This window comes from Haplochromis burtoni, unplaced genomic scaffold, assembly GCF_018398535.1.
Source record: "Haplochromis burtoni strain Fernald_Lab_line unplaced genomic scaffold, NCSU_Asbu1 Contig_1059, whole genome shotgun sequence".
In the NCBI taxonomy this organism is placed as follows: domain Eukaryota; kingdom Metazoa; phylum Chordata; class Actinopteri; order Cichliformes; family Cichlidae; genus Haplochromis; species Haplochromis burtoni.
In genome coordinates this window covers 59,391-62,110 of record NW_024583420.1, presented here as the reverse complement: position 1 = coordinate 62,110, position 2,720 = coordinate 59,391, and the positions used below count along the sequence as shown (strand labels likewise).

Genomic DNA, 2,720 nt, shown 5'->3' with positions numbered 1-2,720 from the left:
CACACACACACACACACACACACACACACACACACACTGGATAACTAAATAAAATTTTAAAAAATATATTTGCTGTCAAAATATATTTAGTATGCTTGCTCTTATACTTGGAGGTTTAAAACTTTAGCAAATCCATTAATCGTCTTTTCTTCAACAGAAAGACAATAATCTGGAATTTAAATGGTTTAACGAGGAAAAGAAGCTGCAGGGATCAGGAGAGACACTTACAAGGAAAACCGACGATGTGGTAAACACTCGCTTCTTTTGCAATGTTTCAAACTCCATCAGCTCTGAGATCAGTGACCCTGCTGCACAAAAGTGCTCAAAACCCTGTAAGTATTATTTCTATCAACTGTCCATTCAAATAGTTATGACACTGACCATTTTACACTCATGTCATGATAAAATATATTTCTTCTCCTCTTGTTTTATTCCTGAAGCTTTTCCTAATGAATTATTTGGAATTAGCATCTGGGTTTTCATAGGAGGCGGAGCAGGTACGTGTCATGTTCTGTGCAGTCGTCAGATTATACTCTGAAAAGCATTGAAATCAAGCTTCACATACAAAACCAATGAATTCTCTATTTTTTCCATGTGTAATACAATTGATGTTATTCTCCATCAGGTCTTCTTATTTTGGTGATCGTCACTGCCACAGTTTGTTGTGTCCGGGCCAGACGAAAGAGACGCATATGATAAACGGTATTTACTTATATACTGTTATCATTATCATTTTAGTTCATGTTAAAAATATAAGCCACTGCGCTAAGACAGAACATCTTAAAAACTATTTTACTTACGTAAATGACTTAGTTCACCCATTTACAGCCCATCCATTCACCATTCATTGTGCATGTAGGTTACTTGAGGAGCTCCCCAAGGCTCAGTCTTAGGTCCATTAGATTTATATTATTTGTACTTTGATTTTTTTAGGGGTTATGGTTAAGATTACTTGCATTCAGTTCAAAATATTTACATACAGCAGATAATGATTCACTTCAAGGGACTTCAAACTTCAAGTTGCATAGTGCAGGATTTCAAAAAGGAGAGATCACTTGAAAGAATTGAACATGATTTACTGAAATGAAGAAATGAATGAATTTGGCGATTAGACGCTGATGACAGAACGGAGCCCCAGCAGTGACTGGATTTAGGACAGGACCCCCCAGTGTCTAGATGCTGGGGATGGTGAAGATAAAGACTGAGCCTTTGATGGAGCTCTGACTGAAGTGTCTGTGAGATGGAGATGGAGAGGAGGTCGGTTGCACAAATTACAGTCTGAAAGGTAAATGGCCTGTATTTATATAGCGCTTTTCTAGTCCCTAAGGACCCCAAAGCGCTTTACATATCCAGTCATCCACCCATTCACACACTGGTGATGGCAGCTACATTGTAGCCACAGCCACCCTGGGGCGCACTGACAGAGGCGAGGCTGCCGGACACTGGCGCCACCGGGCCCTCTGACCACCACCAGTAGGCAACGGGTGAAGTGTCTTGCCCAAGGACACAACGACCGAGACTGTCCAAGCCGGGGCTCGAACCGGCAACCTTCCGATTACAAGGCGAACTCCCAACTCTTGAGCCACGATCGCCCCGAAATTGACGGAAGAGACTGAACACCCAGAGAAACTGATTACAGATGTTACTTACTGAACTTATGCATAAGCTTCATGTTCACTATTCATGTTGCGGGACATTGTTTAAATGAACATGGAAGTACCAGGACCTGTGCAGTCCCTGGCACAGAAATGTAAACAGTAGCTGAGAGGTGTGTTTCTTAACACATAAAGTAAATGCTGTGTAGCTACTCTAAACAATTGCAGCTGATCATAAGATGTAAGGTAATCATAGCTTCATTTTTTAATTGAGAAGTTGCTGGATTGTTCTGGCACGATGAGTTGGTATACTTTCTTGTTAGTAAGCCAGCTTGATTCATTTTTGGGTGTATTATTCACTTTGACATTAAACTATAATAATAATAATAATAATAATTTTACATCATTAAATAAACAAACAACAAAGTTGGGTTTCTAATTTTATGCCATTTGCTTACATTTGTTACTTTGTTTAAATATGGTGAACCTGTGACACTCATTTGAACAACATCACTGCGAGTGCGACTGCTTCTTCTGTAAAACTATGCTGTTATCCCTACATTTAAATGACATCTCGTCTCTTAGCTGCTGTCTCATTCCTGCTGTAGCTGGACTGCATGGTTCTTAAACCAGATCTGACAAACAATGCTTACTGGCAACATGCTGAAATAATGATGGTCTTAAAACAAGATTAACAAATAATAGTGCACCAGAGTCATTTTTAATTACATTAGTTAACATTAAATACACTTGGAGCGTTGCGATTCTTCAGTTCTGGGATCCAGGGGCCATTGCCAGCTCTGATTGATGAGCTAAATTCTCCAGCATGGCACAACATTGTTCATTCTTTGTAGTATGGCTGCAAAGGAAATCAGATTCTTTATATTTATTATTGTTTCTAAGCTGACACGGGCCCGTCAAATCCATATTCTTACATATTCTTAGCAGTGGCAGGTTTTGCTCTTTTCTTGTTAAAAACACTGAAAGATGATTCTGCAGGTCTGACCTGCCGCCTATGCTTATTTCAACAGATGGCAGGTCAGAGACCTTTGTTTGCAGTGGACGAATCAAGAACAGCAACAGCATCACCTTCAGCAGAACCACTTAACAAAACCACTAATCTCT

The 2,720-nt window shown here is 39.7% G+C and overlaps 1 long non-coding RNA gene across 1 annotated transcript; it reads left to right on the top strand.

The window, feature by feature from the left end:
- The first annotated feature begins 62 nt into the window (after positions 1 to 62).
- LOC102294361 lies at positions 63 to 2,714 on the top strand. The gene is made up of 4 exons (XR_006053470.1): positions 63 to 332; positions 441 to 497; positions 626 to 702; positions 2,627 to 2,714. It is a non-coding gene; the product is annotated as an uncharacterized LOC102294361 (long non-coding RNA).
- Positions 2,715 to 2,720: the final 6 nt, after the last annotated feature.